At 40.5% G+C, this 17,764-nt stretch overlaps 1 protein-coding gene across 1 annotated transcript in view; it reads right to left on the bottom strand.

Moving 5' to 3' along the window:
- The window catches only part of dlgap1b (discs, large (Drosophila) homolog-associated protein 1b), a 107,417-nt gene extending 97,487 nt beyond the window's left edge, over nt 1–9,930 (bottom strand). Inside the window, 3 exon segments of the mRNA XM_034150269.1 lie at nt 8,679–8,786; nt 8,894–9,166; nt 9,862–9,930. The gene's annotated coding sequence lies outside the window, so the exon portion shown is untranslated.
- Between the last annotated feature and the right edge of the window lie 7,834 nt (nt 9,931–17,764).

The raw sequence follows: 17,764 nt of genomic DNA, 5'->3' as shown, positions 1-17,764 counted from the left end.
TAAATCTCCTCGCTTTAAATAACCAGGAGCCGTGCTCACAAAAGACTTTCCTTGATGTTTGATCACATGACGGAGACTCCCGACAGTCACGTGGCGCGCTGATAACGCCAACGCGGAGCTTCAATACGACGCTATTATTAGCAGATGGCAATTAACAAGTTGTATAGCAGCGTCTCACAGATGCTATGCCTTCTTATTTATCTGTTCACTTTCTGGATTGCTCATGTTTGCAGTCGTGGTTTTTAAATGTGTTTAGATGTGTATGTTGTTTTCCAGTGTGTGTCATTGTCTCTTCTGGTGGACATTTTAATAGAAGAAGAAAGAAAGCAGTCTACTTATCCTACCCATAAATCATCTTAGACATCATCTGGACCAGGGGGGTCAAACTCAAATACACAGTGGGCCAACATTAAAAAATGGGTACTAGTCGAGGGCCGGACTGGTTCAATGTTTATTGCAAGACTTATTGAAATGAACTTAATGCACATATTAAACCTGGAACGAACAAAGCTTCAATTATTGCCTATAAAAACAACATTAAACATTAAATAATCAGTTGCATTCATTTCTTTTCCAGAGTCATTTCTTATGATTACATTTCTCCACAGGCCAACAACAGCTTCAACAAAACTATTTCCCTCAAAGAAAAACCAAACATGCCCTGTTGTCGTGAGAGAGAAAGTGCAGAAGGAAACATCCATGTGAACTCAGTGTGCTGCTCTGTGATGCTAGTTCAGATACTTGGCATCTCATCTTGGGTGCAAGTTCATCAATGTTTGGGGTCAGGCTCTGAGCTGAGGAGACCCTCAGGATGGAGTGAAGGTGTGCGTGCAATATACCGGCGGGCCAGATCTAATAGTAATTAAAAATTATCCTGCGGGCCGAAATTAAATCCACCACGGACCTGATTTGGCCCCCGGGCCTTGAGTTTGACACATGTGGTCTAAACATTCCCCATTAAACCATTAAACCTTCCGTTTCTTTACCATTTGCAAATCCACCTTTCCATGTGTCCCTGCAGCTTCAAAATGGCTGAATGTACAGTAACTGTGATCTCACGCTGTGCGACCGAGATCTTCGTCATGATTCATCGTCATCCTCCTTCCTCCTACGAAGCCAATTCCCACCAAACTGACCCTGTGAGCAACAAGCTGCTGCACAGATTTCACAACATGACGGAGGAAAACCTGGATGGCGCTGACAAAAATGTAATTTTGATTTAAATCAGTAACCTAGTTCAAAAATGTAATTATTTGATACCATTTATTGGTATTTATTCCTTCAACAGCCAAATGTCCCTTTAAAGTCATAACATGTCTTGCTGGATATTGGAAAACACATTTGTTCAGCTACTACAGTGGATCAGCATCCTTTGTTTACTTCCAGAACATAGTAACATCACTATTGTTTCTTAATGTGTCAAACATAAGAAATAACAATGGGAATCCATGAGAGCGATCTGGTTGGAAGGAAAAGTACTTCTTAAAACTGCTGTTACTATGTATGTAATTACATGTATATGTAATATGATATATATACATAAGATATACAAGATGTGAGACCTGGTGTATCAGCCCATTCCGATTCCCTCAAACTGTGGCAGGCAGAGACAAACTGTCCGGCAGCTCTCTTGATATTCCCCCAGGACTATTTTTAGTTTTTCATTTTCATTTTAAAATATTTGAGGATGCTTATGATTGAGTTTTGGGAAGAATTGTTTCCGTATAGGTTCAAAAGTTGGGCATTGTGTGAGGAAGTGCAGCTCTGTCTCTCTCTCTCTCTCTCTCTCTCTCTCTCTCTCTCTCTCTCTCTCTCTCTCTCTCTCTCTCTCTCTCTCTCAGCAGACAGACATCCCCAAAGCCTCAGTCTGCATTGAAATGAATCTCTCTGGCTTTACTGAGAACACACGCTAACACACTGGAGCTCAACGAAATACAATCAGCCTGGAACTGATGTTTGGGATTATATACATTACAGTATGTTTGCATGCTGCCATTTCTAAAGCATGATTGCTCAGTGCTTTTCATATTGTTAGAAAATGTTGTTTTAAAAATAAAAGAATAGTATTTATGCTATTTCAACCCACTCACATGTGAAGGCTTCGAATATTAAAACGTAAGTGAGAGAAAAGAGTGAACCTTTGGAAATCATTTTATCAGCCGTTTGACTTTTGATTATTCGATAAGCTTAGAAATAGAAGTGGAGGAACAACACCTTAATGGGAATGTACCCGAGTACAACTACACTGCCTCCTGATCTAAAATACCAAATATCAAAGTCATATTACTATATACTTTAAAACAAGGCTTTCCATATAATAACATCAACCTTTACTGTTGCAAACCATCTGTAATAACTACAATTTGTAGAACTGACAACAGGCAGGTAGATCTCTCCTTAAGTGCATGTATTTTCTATGTGTGTGTGTGTGTGTGTGTGTGTGTGTGTGTGTGTGTGTGTGTGTGTGTGTGTGTGTGTGTGTTATGCAGCCTTCTTGCATAGCCTACTACAATACATCACAATGGGAAATAACGTGAATGCTTATAGGAGCACAAGCAGAAAGTGTGTGTTTTAAGCTACTCATTTGACCTTTAAATCTCCTGCTAACAGACATAGTATACGTTATTAAAAAACAACCACAGGGTATCTCTGCAGAGACTCCTTCACAGAAGAGGTAACTGTTTCTCCATCAGTGTAGAATAAAGTAGATAGCGTCGAGAACAAGACTGTGTAAAGACGCCAGGCAGTGAGTCTGTGATTAGAAACCCAACAATAAGAGGGCGTGTGCACCGTCACAGGTTCAGTGACAGTTGAAAATAGCTTAGTATTCAGCAGCTGATTCCAGTGTGTGTGTGTGTGTGTGTGTGTGTGTGTGTGTGTGTGTGTGTGTGTGTGTGTGTGTGTGTGGCAGCGGCCCTTCACAGTGGGGAGCGTGCTCCAATAGCTGGAAGGCACACACACATCATGCCGCTCTAACCCTCGCTCTCCCAGCAGAGTTCACTTTGTCTCCTGTCAAACGCACGTCTACAGTATGTCTTTATGTCAACAAATGAGTGCCCTAGTTTCCGTTGAAAGGGAAAATAAAAAACAGACTATCCCAACAAAGAGACCCAGTGTCGCTGCATGTGTGTGAAGACAAAGAAGGTGAGAGCCTGCAGCTGTTAGCATCTCCTCATAATCAAAACATGGACTATAAGTAGAAGGCTTTAAAAAAAAGTGTCCCTGTTTTGATAAGGGTGTTTTCCTGTTCCTGTAGGGTGTTATATAGTTCAGGAACATAGTGACATCACTAAGGAACAGCTAGCGCTACAACACATTGTACGTGATAGCTAACTGAGACACTACATACTGATATACACCTGAACATCAGCAGGAGAGGACTCTTTAAAGTAGAGACACTACATACTGATATACACCTGAACATCAGCAGGAGAGGACTCTTTAAAGTAGAGACACTACATACTGATATACACCTGAACATCAGCAGGAGAGGACTCTTTAAAGTAGAGACACTACATACTGATATACACCTGAACATCAGCAGGAGAGGACTCTTTAAAGTAGAGACACTACATACTGATATACACCTGAACATCAGCAGGAGAGGACTCTTTAAAGTAGAGACACTACATACTGATATACACCTGAACATCAGCAGGAGAGGACTCTTTAAAGTAGAGACCTTATATACTGATATACACCTGAACATCAGCAGGAGAGGACTCTTTAAAGTAGAGACACTACATACTGATATACACCTGAACATCAGCAGGAGAGGACTCTTTAAAGTAGAGACACTACATACTGATATACACCTGAACATCAGCAGGAGAGGACTCTTTAAAGTAGAGACACTACATACTGATATACACCTGAACATCAGCAGGAGAGGACTCTTTAAAGTAGAGACACTACATACTGATATACACCTGATCATCAGCAGGAGAGGACTCTTTAAAGTAGAGACACTACATACTGATATACACCTGAACATCAGCAGGAGAGGACTCTTTAAAGTAGAGACACTACATACTGATATACACCTGAACATCAGCAGGAGAGGACTCTTTAAAGTAGAGACACTACATACTGATATACACCTGAACATCAGCAGGAGAGGACTCTTTAAAGTAGAGACACTACATACTGATATACACCTGAACATCAGCAGGAGAGGACTCTTTAAAGTAGAGACACTACATACTGATATACACCTGAACATCAGCAGGAGAGGACTCTTTAAAGTAGAGACACTACATACTGATATACACCTGAACATCAGCAGGAGAGGACTCTTTAAAGTAGAGACACTACATACTGATATACACCTGATCATCAGCAGGAGAGGACTCTTTAAAGTAGAGACACTACATACTGATATACACCTGAACATCAGCAGGAGAGGACTCTTTAAAGTAGAGACACTACATACTGATATACACCTGAACATCAGCAGGAGAGGACTCTTTAAAGTAGAGACACTACATACTGATATACACCTGAACATCAGCAGGAGAGGACTCTTTAAAGTAGAGACACTACATACTGATATACACCTGAACATCAGCAGGAGAGGACTCTTTAAAGTAGAGACACTACATACTGATATACACCTGAACATCAGCAGGAGAGGACTCTTTAAAGTAGAGACACTACATACTGAAAATGAGCAGAATATGTCTTCTTTAACTGTGGATCCTGTAAGTGTGTGTGTGTGTGTGTGTGTGTGTGTGTGTGTGTGTGTGTGTGTGTGTGTGTGTGTGTGTGTGTGTGTGTTCCTGTGAGAAAGCCTGAGGCAGAGACTGTAGTAAGTCCTGCGGGCATGAAGGGAGCTGTAATGGTAAACAATGCTCCCGTCAGACATTCAATCGCTGTGACTTAAAAGCTGCACACACACACACACACACACACACACACACACACACACACACACACACACACACACACACACACACACACACACACACACACACACACACACACACACACACACACACACACACACACACACACACACACACACACACACACACACACACACACCTCTGCAGAACACTGATCAGCAAGTGTAATAAACTGTGTGCAGTAAACAGTAATGGGTTTGACCTGCAAATGAATTATATTTGTCAATTTAGTGAACGGGGGAGGCTGAATGAACATGTTACGGTGACATTCACGAGCCGGGGAAAAAAAGGAAAAGACGGACGAGTTATTAAGAATAAATAAATCCTAGGGAACAGAAATTGATTTTTTTTCTTTTTCAGTCAAAACTCCTCAAAAAGGCAGATAATCTCAGAGGAGAGGGATTAGTACTTTTTATTCAGTGAGAGTAACAATCTGCACACACACACACACACACACACACACACACACACACACACACACACACACACACACACACACACACACACACACACACACACACACACACACACACACACACACACACACACACACACACACATCTCTATTTTAGCCTCACAGTTTGGAGTACAAACACATAAAGAATAGAAATCCACTGTAGAACAGATGAAGAAATTAAATTGTCTTGTTCACGGCTCCCATACGACTCATCTCAGCCGCTCAGATCACATGACTAGTGCTTGAAAAGAATCCCCTCAAGCCAAAGGAGAACGTGTTATTGGTGCAAAAGAAAGGGGAAAGTGTCCAGCTCTCAGAGGACGAGGACCTGCTCTGCTCGCTGTAATTAAAATTCAACAAAGAAAAAGGAACACAGCCTGGAAGTACTGCACATCAGAGAGCTGACTCATCATGGCTGTCATCCTCAACCGTCGTTACGACACCACTGTGACCCCTGGCCCGCCCTAATAAAACCTGAGGGGGACATGTTCTGAGTAACGATGTCATCACCGTGCACGGCCAAAATCGGCTTGGCAGTCGTCATCCCTTTTTTTTTATTGTTAAGCCTCGGGGTGTTAGAAAGCTATATTTGTGCCACTACTAATCTTAGCCTTTTTTTTTCTGCCCTTTTTTTATAATTTCTTTTTAATTCAACTTCAAAAGACAAGAAGAGGAAGAGGAAACCAAAACAAAGCTATTGGGACAGTTTGTGGTGACACACTGCATAACAGCATGGCATAGGGACGCTTGCAGGGTATGGAAGACGTGTGAAAAATATACAGAGATTTTAAAATATTCAACAGCCTCTTGGAAAGCATCCTGAATATTCCACAGCAGCGAGTTCATAGGTTTTGTAGCAGAGCAATTCCCATTTTAACTCTGGTTAGTCCAACAGCAGCATGGCACAGGCAGGAGCAGGATAACCCCTCTTAGTAATGACGTAGTAATTAAAAAAGGCGGTCACTTTCACAATTGTGAATTCCTTTTCTCCTCATGTAGCTCGCTCCTTACCACTTTCGATTCAAACGCTTAAGTCGTCCGGTTTAGCACTAGCAGCATTTTAAACGATGACATTTATTTGTGATCATTTACAGCGACACAACAATGATTAAATCCTCTGTGAGTGCCTGCAGGATAACATGTGAAAATGGCTCAAAATCTTATATGAGGACAGTTGTAATAACTCTGTAGTGTCTTGTGGTGAAGATGCTCTGCTATGAGGCGCTATGAGAAGAACCAGAACATATGAGCCATTCGGACTGAAGACTAAAGCTCATGTGAACACTTCAGAATAACTCTCACTGCCAGAAAACAGTCCACAGTGCGGACACTTATTAAAAACAAGTTAACCAAAAGACCCACTCAATAAACCTACCATTTATCAATCTGTCTGTCTGTCTGTCTGTCTGTCTGTCTGTCTGTCTGTCTGTCTGTCTGTCTGTCTGTCTGTCTGTCTGTCTGTCTGTCTGTCTGTCTGTCTGTCTGTCTGTCTGTCTGTCCGTCCCTCCCTCTCTCTCTCTGTCTGTCTGTCTGTCTGTCTGTCTGTCTGTCCGTCCCTCCCTCTCTCTCTCTGTCTGTCCGTCTGTCCGTCTGTCCGTCTGTCCGTCTGTCCGTCTGTCCGTCTGTCCGTCTGTCCGTCTGTCCGTCTGTCTGTCTGTCTGTCTGTCTGTCTGCCTGTCTGTCTGTCTGTCTGTCTGTCTGTCTGTCTGTCTGTCCGTCCCTCCCTCTGTCTGTCTGTCTGTCTGTCCGTCTGTCCGTCTGTCCGTCTGTCCGTCTGTCTGTCTGTCTGTCTGTCTGTCTGTCTGTCTGCCTGTCTGTCTGTCTGTCTGTCTGTCTGTCTGTCTGTAAATCAAACTACCTAATTCTCTATCTATCAACCTGTTTTACCGTAGCTGCCCATCTAACAGGCTTACTAGCAAATGTTAGATATCTCACTAGCTCTCGTCACATGTGTGGAATTAAAATGATTATTTAACCCCCTATGGTGAGACTTGCACTCACTGTCCGGAAAGCTCCAAAGAAATCGCTGTGGATTCTCCGATATATGTTTGTTGGATAAAGTAATCACATATTGGTGATCTGAATGGTTGGTTTCAGTCATAGCAATTACGCTCCAACCTGGAAGTGCCAAGACATTATACAGCAATGTGGAAGTGCCATAGAGCAGGTGAAGCATACTGTAAGGTGAAGACCCTTATCACGTGTGAGGTGACTGAGATATAGATACAGATGATAACAGCTTGAAGACAAAGAGGAGGCTAATGAAGCACGGGGACAAGGTGGAGAGTTCAGCAGCGAGTCCATCATTAGCTGACGAGCTGCTAATGATCCATCTATACAGTCATACCGATGCATAGGGTCTCTAATGGGGAGGGGAGCACATGCTAGAGGGGGGGCGGTTTAACAGGGAAAGTGTGCACATTTACAAAGAGGACACACTGAGGGGAGATCAACAGATTGTAGGCTGCTGCTTGGAGATAAAAAGAAATGTCTGCCTAACGTAAGAAGATAAAGAGAGAGGGGGGGGGGGGGGTCATTAAATACGCCTCTTATCCTGTAGCAAATTATCAAATCAGGAGGGTCTGCGTGGCCTTCAGTCCATATTCCCATTCCTGTAGTGCTTAATTCATTTTGCTTGGGCACTAATAGCTTCTTTATAATTGATTGACCCCTTAGCCTTCCTATCATCCTTGAATCCTGTTCCACCTGCTAGAATAACAATTGCTTTTTTTCCTCCAATTGACTCCCTGCACACACACAACACTAATTACAGTCTGTACTAATGGCATATCATTTTCATCTGCACAGCTTTGTTCTGCTGGACTAACTAGTTGTGCATTTACATCAGACAAGTGATCCATTCACATCGCAGCTGGAGTTAGTCTGGAGTCACTTACAGATGCAATGCTGTCTGACTCTCACGGGCTACTACTTGGGGCAGTGTTTTAATGACTGGATACACACACACACACACACACGCACACACACACACACGCACACACACACACACACACGCACCCTGCTGAACCCATCATGTCTGCAGGCTGTGGTCAGAAAAACACCTCAAACACTGATATGAAGCCACATGCACTGCTGACCACTGTGTCATCGAACCACAAGTGGAAGCTGCCCTTTCTTTTACCTCTAAACTGTGTTAATCATGCCCAAAAAAAAGCACATTAATACACGTTATCCTCCTATTAAAAAAGGCCATTTGCAGATGCGGTTGTTCTCAAAGCGCACGGATTGGTTGATGGGATATTGTACCTCATTATCACTTACTGCAATGTTGCAAAATGCAGTCTTAACAAACTCACCTAATTTCTCTCAGTGTCCAGGTTAATAAGAAAGTTGTGGAAATGCATGCAACCAATGCAGTCCCTCACGCTCCGACAGACAACAGGAGCATGAGCACCGCACAGTGTCTGAGGAAACATGCCATGATAAAAGAGACATTTTAAGTGATGACAAACACACTGTCCCTGCAGAATGAATGAAACGAGACAAACATGTTTGCGCATTTGCACCTTACCTTTGTCAACACAGGCCGTCCAGAATCTCCTGCAGGATAATCCTCTGAATGTCAATGCCACTGCTTTTGTGCCTCGATAATGTCACAAGTCAGGTTTTTTTTTTTTTTTTTTATCGTACAGGACAATACTTGGATAGTAGGGTCCCATTCACTGTAGAGTCCTCCTGTTTCGCTGTGTCTGTGGCTGCAGAGGCATCAGGGAAACAGGCTGCACATGCATGAGAGAGGGGGGGGAAACCCGGCATGGATCTCATCTGGATCTGCAGAGCTCCACTTTGGATGCAACATAAAGCAATTAAGAGATAGTTTTTAGCTAAAAAATACAAAGTTATAAGCAGCCTAGGCTTCAGTTTAGGTAAGCCTACTTGTTTCAGGGATTATCACGTAAAAGAGAGGTACAATTGGAAACAGGTGCATTTAGTTGGCAGGTTGAGGCTAATGGCTAAATGCTAATAGCTAATGTTATTTCCTACATGTTTCAATTTAAAACCCCAATTGTTGATTCAAAGACCCCAAATTGATAACTAATATACTGTAATGATTTAATATAAATCAATTACTCGCATTTTTTGTAATATAAGCCACATTTTTTTCTCATGAGAAATTAGCTAAATTCATCCATGGGGGAAGGATAAGCATTTAGGAGGAAGACCTTAGAAGAAATGTGAAGTGTACAGTAGCCTGGGCTTAGTATACGCAGTTAATTCGACTAATACTTACTTGTGTTGGTGTTGCAGATTGATTATCACGGTAAAAAGAGGATTAACCACAGGTGCATTTCATTTGTTGCCAATTGACACATGGCTAATGGCTATATGCTAAAGGCTAATGTTACGCCTACATGTTTTTAACTCAAAGCTGCAACGTTTTTAATTCAAAGCCCAAACAATAAATAACTAAATATATTGAAATACATATATCAAATGTGTATTAGTGTAACTATATTTAAAATACATCCACTGACTTACCTGCATTTGTATAGATATTAGCCACACGTCCTCCTCATAACAAATCCATCCATGGAGGAAGAAAGCCCTGTGGAAGGCTAATGAAGTAAATAGACCTTAAGTCTGATGTTTATATATATATATATATATATATATATATATATATATATATATATATATATATATTGGAATTCTTTAATACATTTAAGACAAAGTGGAAGAGAAGACCTAAAATGCCTCAGAAAATATACATTTGTACATTATATAAAATTAGACATATTCATCTACTGAAGAGGAGCTTTTTCATATAAAAAATATATATATTCTGTGTAATTTCACTCACTTTCATAATGTTAATTTGTCTTTATGTTAGGTCAAATTGTTAACTGTAATTGTCATTAACATCAGCACAGTCTACATATCTTCTCTAAACAATCTAAAACTCCCCTGTTTTGCTTGTACCATGGTAATTAAACCCAACCCAAAAAAAGGTTTGGATTATTTAAAGTGAATATATCTGGATTTGTCTTGTTGTTGTGAGCTTGTATCCTAACGGTTTATTGCACCTATTGTGAGTTGCTTTGGATAAAACCGTCAGCTAAATGTTATATAATCAATTTAAACCCATATTTCACAATGTGACATGTTTGTCATGAAGTATGGGATCCTTCAGTGCAGTTTTTAACATCCCAATCAAACATTGTGTTGTACTCTCTCTGTCTCTTTTACACACCCACTCACAGACACACACACACACACACACACACACACACACACACACACACACACACACACACACACACACACACACACACACACACACACACACACACACACACACACACACACACACACACACACACACACACACACACACACACACACTTCTCCCATCACTCTGCCTCTCTCTTGCAGAGATCCTGATGAATGACTGGAGGCTACTCTGCTGGGAGAGAGCAAGAAAGAGCAAAGGAGGCTGTGCTCTGTGGCCGCCGGGCAGCCTGGATCCAATAACAAAGTTCAATGGTATAACCCGGCAACAGCAGCACAGGCATAAAGAAAATTGGGCTTACTGGGAGTGTGTTAGCACAGACTCTGGGTGGTAAGGCTTCAAACAAATCAGTTATGCATTCAGAATCATAATACCTTTATTAAGCCCACAGAGGAGACAGCAACGAACGATACGATATACTTTATTGTCCCCATAAGGGAATGTGTTGTGGACTCCATCCTGTGGTTCAGAATACATGTACATATACAAACATAATAAACATTAAAATACATGCACATATCATCACTCATACACCGTTTGAACAAACACAGACGCACATACTAACATACATATCAACAGTGTCCAAACTCTGCTCCTGCAACATAGTAAAGCTCATAGTAAAGAGCCATACTATTAACTAAGAGGCATGCATAACATATTAGAGATATCAATGACATGATAGCGTTTTGTATGTGACACTAAATAATGACTCTACATGGAGACATTATCAGGGGATTCACTGAAGCCTGGAGCTTTTTCATCAAGCAGCAATCAACTATTTATTGGTGGCAGTCGGTCAATAATAAAGGCCTTCCCTTAAAAGTGTCCGTGAAATCAATATTCCCCAGAGAGAGGTGCAGAGGAAGAGGACAGAAATAAGCAGAGGTGTAATGACTGGTTGCACTGTATGCAAATAAGACTGGTGTTGCAAATGCAGTATTATGAATGAACCAGTGCAATATACTATATCAGAATATATCAGAAACAGGTTTATAACCAAGTTTATTAACAAATAAGAGGAATTTGCCTAGGTGTATATGGTGAACGCATAAACACAGTAAACGAAGGAGATCAATTGTATGAAAAGGACTATTAAAACGTTAAAATATAGAGCAATATTTACATCAAATGTCTCCCTTTTACTACCCCCTTTTGACCTTTAACTGTAATGGTTCAATCCCGACTATCCGAGCATGATGACTGATTTTTCCTGTGGGAAAACTTAACTGTCACCCAAGGGCTGACTGCAGTAAATCTCTGAGAGCTGTCCTTAAAGAGCAATGCTCTCCGTAGAGTCAAAAAAGGAAGGTGTGTGTGTGTGTGTGTGTGTGTGTGTGTGTGTGTGTGTGTGTGTGGTGTGTGTGTGTGTGTGTGTGTGTGTGTGTGTGTGTGTGTGTGTGTGTGTGTGTGTGTGTGTGTGCGTGTGTGGTGTGTGTGTGTAGGGTTGGGAGGGTTACTTAAAGAGGCCCTATTCTGCTTTTTGGGGTTATCCCTTTCCCATAGTGTATTATAAAGGTTTTAGTGCATGTAAATGGTCTGCAAGGGCTAAAAGCAGAGGTCCCAGAGGGATGGCATAATAGGGCTCCTTTAAAATTCACATCAGTTTTGATCTTTATGCACTAAAATATGATTAAATAACTATTTTTCCAACAATCTTAAAAACCCACCATTTGTCCAGCGTAGTATAATTCGGATTTCCTTCAAAAACCCTTAAAATAAATATAGAGAAACTTCCTTTTTACGTCCATTTATTTGTATAAAAAGCTGTGTGTGTTGTTGTGAAACAAGGAAGGCTTTAAGGTTTTTAAATGTAAGAAATATTATCTGTGTGTCTTTAAGGGAACTTGTGCTGGTGCAGTGAGTCCCTACGGAGGCATGTGTGATCTTATTTGCGTCACAGCATCTTGCAAGAACACTGTACACACACACACATTGTACACACACACACACACACACACACACACACACACACACACACACACACACACACACACACACACCACGCTAGCCTACACATCAAAGTGTGTGAAATAGCTTGATCAACATTCGCCTCGAGGCTGAGAAACACAGATATGCTTGTTGGAAATAAATAAGATCCCCGAGGCTTGTCAACCAAGCAGTTCAACAAGATTTCAAATAAATGTGTTTACTTAAAGAAGAACTGCAGTGTTTTTTCATAAGGCATTTTACATTTCAGATTAATTGTGAGTGACTGCATGCATGTTGTCAGACAGCTGAATCCAGTCCATGTTTTATGTCTCTCCTTCTCTCTGTTTCTCCCTATCTCTCTTTGGCTCAGCATGCAACAGCCAGCCATTTATCAATAATTCATAGCAAAGGAGGTAGTTGCAAACATATGAAATATAACACAGAGAGGGCAAAGTTACTGTTAGATTACTTTCCTGTCACAATCACCATCAATTCATACTTTGACAGTTTGCTATAGCCTTAAACGGTTCAGCTCTCTTTTAAAAAACCACCAGGAAGAAGCCATTTAAAAGCTTGTTAAATATGCATTACTTCTTTAAGCTTTACACATATTTACTCAGTCGACAGAGTGATATTGTGGATTATAATTACACAGCAAATTATTTGATTAATCAAATTTACCAGGCTGGTAGATGAAGCACGGCCATATTAATGTAAATTATCATATCATCATATTTGTACACTAAACTACATCTAGTAGCTTGTTAGCTTAGATTAGCATACAGCTAGCAAGGTAAAACAACTAGCTTAGCACTCAGTGCTTAACAAAACAATAACAAACAATAATGTGTTGAGTAGATGGCTTTAAAAGGTACTAGAAGTCAGTTCTTATATTAACTTCACAGCGTGCAATGCTAGCTTTTTCAACTTGCCTCATGTCTTTATGCTAAGCTAAGCTAAAAGACTGATAGCTGCAACTTTAGCTAACATGTATGGTATCACACCTCATTGTCAGCAAAATAAAAATGTCCAAATAAATTCACACTGTCTTTTACATTTTCTATCAAACTGTCATTCAGTGAGAGCGAGCGATGCTAGCTTTGTCTGTTAGCTTAGCTTAGCATAGGCCTACTGCTAGCAGGGTGAAACAACTAGCCTAGCACCCTTGGCTACTACTCAATTTCAGCACTAACACATTTTGCAAAGAGCTTTACATGTATTGACTCAGTCCACAGAGTTATCTTGTGGATTATAATTACACTTCAATTGATTTGATTAATCAATTAACCAGGCTGGCAGATAAAGCACGAGCCATATTAATGTTAAATTATTAATTATTCTATCATTATACATTCTGCTGAGCTGCCATGTCAAATACAGGCTGTGAAACCTAATGAGTGTGCTTTAAATACCAGTCAAATAACACTAGGAAACATTTTACTTGTGGAGATGAATGATATAAAATGAATCTGCGTTGCATAACATCCCAAATAAAGGGTTTGCGCTTTAACGTCCCATCTTGTCCTTCCTCCTGCTGAATCTCGCTGAACAATTACCGATTTGAGAGATTAGCAGTTTGTCTCAGCTGTGAGGCGAGGCGGGATGAAATCACTTTCCCTGGATGGACCGTAAGCACATTCCCACCCAGCATTTTCGATCGATGCCCATGAAACAGCCCAGAGGGACGTCTGCAAACCTTTGATGTTCCCTTGAAGACTCTATCGCTTTTTTTGACTTGATTTAATTCCGGCCTCTTTGTTTGAAGCAAATTAAATCCTGCCTAAAAAAGTGACATGTAAACATCGGTGTCTAATTCCAACCTTGTGTGAACATTTTAATGCAAAGAGCAGATGGTGTTAAATTAAGGAAAATTGAACATGTTGCATTTCCTAATTATCCAATTAATGTTGCAGATATTTTAGCCCAAGAAAATCAGTACATGTACTCATACACATATATTTTTTATTTAATTTTTTAATTTCTTTATTAAGGAGTGCAGATTTAACAGACAATACAACACTTTTTCACATTTCCTGGTTTTGGTTTTCTTATTACAGGAAATTGCACTACTACCCCTCCTAACACATATCTTTTTAAGGCAAGGCAAGGCAAGGCAAGGCAAGGCAAGGCAAGGCAAGGCAAGTTTATTTATATAGCACCTTTCAACACAAGGCAATTCAAAGTGCTTTACAAAAATGGAAGACATTATGAAAATGGCATTTAAAATCAGTCATTAAAAGAAAAGATAATAAAATAAACATTAAAAGAAAAAATACATGGATGAAAGTTAAAAGTTACAGTGCAGTTTAAGATGTGAATAGTTCAATTAAAAGCAGCGGCAAAAAGAAAAGTCTTCAGCCTGGATTTAAAAGTAGTAAGAGTTGCAGCGGACCTGCAGGTTTCTGGGAGTTTGTTCCAGATATTTGGAGCATAATAACTGAATGCTGCTTCTCCATGTTTAGTTCTGACTCTGGGGACAGAAAGCTGACCAGTCCCTGAAGACCTGAGAGATCTGGATGGTTCATAATTTAGCAGTAGGTCAGACATGTATTTTGGGCCTAAACCATTCAAAGCTTTATAAACCAGCAGCAGTATTTTGAAATCTTAACCACAGCATTCACATGAAAGTGTTGATCTTTGCAACCCATATGTTGTTTACTGTATACTAAGGATTCTTCAGCAGCTACCCAAACACTAGTAGAAAAACTAAGAATAGAAATGGCATTGAAGTTGAATAATTCAGACGCAGGGGGTGGAATACACAATACGTTTTGTCATGAGGCCTAAAAAAAAAAGCCTTAGAAATGCAGATATGACAACAGCCGATTCACTGAAGAATCCCTTTGTGTGATTGTAGACGTGTTGTAAAAGGGCCAAGGGACCCTTTATACAAGGATGAACTAATCAGTCCTCTATTGGTGCACTTCATTTAAATGCGCTCAGTGGTTTAATAGCGGAATAACTGATGGAGTCTCAAGATTAACATCAGTAAAACACACATTTACAGTTAATAAAAGCTCATCCACTAGCCTCCATCGTCCACTTTTCAATGCTTTACATGCAGTACAGTGTAAAAGCCTGTATTTTAATGCGGACTGTGCAGACTTCAATGTGTGGAAACAGCTTTGTTCACCCGTTGGGGGTTTTGGAAATCTTACCCTTCATCTTCCTGAGCAAAACAGGCAGCACTTTCTATTTCCCACATTAATGCGCCTGCCCTCCTCCATCCCTCCTTGGGACTTGTGCTTTTCACACTTGCCTAAACTTTACAAAAGAAAATTCACAGTGAGGTATTAAATATTGAAGAGCACAAGTGAGAATGTTAGAGCAGCCGTCTGTCTGCAGAATACGTGGCTGGGCAAGAGGGAACAAGATTTTTGGATCAGGCAGAAAGAAAGAGTCCTGAATCAGCTTAATGCAAGGAGCTCATCAGTGTGGCTTAATGAGGCAATCAGTGCTACATGATGTTAGCATACTTCATAGATCATCAGATTCTACATATTTTACGGTTTCACTAGGGTTGCAAATAACAATTATCTTTACTGTTGAATGATGGGTCAAGACCTTACATAAGAAGACAATTCAAATGCAAATTCTCACATTTCAAAAGCTTTTTTGATTTATAAATAACCAATACTTAATCATTATAAATAATATTATAAAGATACATGTTTGGTTACTTAAAGAACTGATTGGCATTTTGGAAAATATGCTTATTTGATTTATAGCCCAGAGTTAGATGAGAAGATTGACCACTTTCGTATTTGTACACTAATGCTACAGTCAGGAGCTAGTTAGCTTAGCTTAGCATACTGCTAGCAGGGTGAAACAACTAGCGTAGCACTCTTGGTTTACAGTATATGCTGGAGAATAACAACAAATAATGTGTTGAGTGGTTGGCTTTAAAGGTACTGGTAGGCCGAGCTTATCACCTTCAAAATCAAGCATTGATAGCTTTTTCCACTTGCTTCCTGTCTGTATGCTAAGCTAAGCTAAAAGACGCCTAGTTGTAGCAAAAGTAGTATCTTTTCAGCCCATTCTCAGCACAAAAAATATATATATATACCCCAAAAAGTCCCATTGCCTCTCCTTTTAATTTTCTGTCAGTATTATAAATACACTGTCATTCAGGGTGTGTATTGTTTAGCAGTAAGCACATCAACTGAAGCCATCTGAGGCCACGCATTAAGCTCAGAAAGGACAAATAGCTGCAGAGCGGCTGCACATATTGATGCGCTGACCCTCTATTTACGGGGAAGGTCTCCCTAATGAGGAGTGAAACATTGACTAAGCAATCCTCACACATGCCATCAGGCTTTTATAACACCGACGCTTTGACTTTCTGCACGAAAACAACCGCCCTGGAGAGAGCTGTTGCGTATATTGACGCTAGCAATGTGTTGTTACTTTCTGTCACTGTAGCTGCCATGTCCTTCTGATAGAGACAGCGGGAGCCTGGCAGGTAGAAAACCAAACTGTGACTGCATTATCTCTGCTTCACTGCACTGCTTTCTCCTTCGCTTTTCTTGCTCTTTGCCCTCTCTCTAACGCTCCCCTCTTCTTTCTTCTGGGACTTTATTTGTCGCTTGACCCTTAATTCACTGTGCCACAGCTGAAGTGACAGGAGTCAGAGGGGGCTCCTCTCCATTCACTAAGAGTGTCACCTTGGAAAGGATTCGACTCGAGTTACATTCATCTTGCTACTCTCAAAAACCAGAAGCAGAAATGGTAGTGTTACTATCTTAATGCAGGGTAAGGGAGTAACGGGTGACATGTAATACAGTTGCATTGCATTTGATATTGAGGTAATCCAAAAGTAACAGAACAGAATAGATTTTGATGCTCAGTGTAGGTTGAGGTATTCTTTTAAAAATGATATTGTAATGGATAACAAGTAACCCTCCCAACCCTGAGCAACGCAAACTGTGTGGGTTTCAAATTAAATTAGAATAGACTGCTGGGAAATGTGATGCATCGTTAACACAAATTAAAAATAATAACACTTAAGAAAGCATTGTTTTTCAGGAGTAATACAAAAAAAACATGCATATCTTTTTATGGAATTCCTTTCTTACAAAGCCACTAAACCACGGTGCATTGTACTGCTGGGAGTTTATGGCTCTGACACTATTGAATTCAGAGATGAAAGAGTGGGGTGGGTGTGGGGGGGATATGAAAGTGAATCATGAAGGATGGAAAAGAAAGAAATCTGAGTGGAGTGGA

This window comes from Trematomus bernacchii, unplaced genomic scaffold (assembly GCF_902827165.1).
Source record: "Trematomus bernacchii unplaced genomic scaffold, fTreBer1.1, whole genome shotgun sequence".
Lineage (NCBI taxonomy): Eukaryota > Metazoa > Chordata > Actinopteri > Perciformes > Nototheniidae > Trematomus > Trematomus bernacchii.
Note: the sequence above shows the minus strand (reverse complement) of the source record. Positions and strands in the feature narration are given on the sequence as shown.